Below are 622 nucleotides of genomic sequence, written 5' to 3' on the forward strand. Positions count from 1 at the left end.
GGAGGGGCGGGGGGAGGGAGGCGGGTCCAGTGGAACTCTGCTCCACCAGATCCAGAGTGTTCATGTTGGGCTCAGCGCCGGATACAAACGCTCTTCCCTCACTGCAAACTTTTGGTCAGCGGTGAATTGAGTAGCCCCATTGCGGGGCTATTTCCCTTACCCAGGAAAAGGGGACAAAAGTCCCCTTTTCCTGAGGTGCCACCCATGGCTGCCGTAGGCATTCAGGATGCGGTGGTAGCCATTTTTGGTGCTGCCACAGCCGCGTGCCACGGGAGCTCAGGATTGGGCTGTCAGTCTGCTACACCATACTAGCTAGGCATCTCTGCAAATGGCCTGGTGGAAAGCAAAAGCACTGAGAATAAGCCAACACTCAAATAAAGTAGCAATGCTGTTTACACAAAGCTGTGTTTGCTTGGGGTAGGGAACACATTCTGGGCATGATTGCAGTGTGTGGAATTAGAGGAGGGTAGTTCTGTCCCTTTTGCACGTTGTTCTGGCAACAGGGTCCAACTAGGCACATTTCCCATCAGTAGGCTGCTGCACAAAGGATCCCCAAGCTTATGGAATGTGCCTTGGAGTATACAGAAGTTGCAGATAATTAAAATGCAGATAATAATTTTTC

Source organism: Tiliqua scincoides, chromosome 1 (genome assembly GCF_035046505.1).
Source record: "Tiliqua scincoides isolate rTilSci1 chromosome 1, rTilSci1.hap2, whole genome shotgun sequence".
In the NCBI taxonomy this organism is placed as follows: domain Eukaryota; kingdom Metazoa; phylum Chordata; class Lepidosauria; order Squamata; family Scincidae; genus Tiliqua; species Tiliqua scincoides.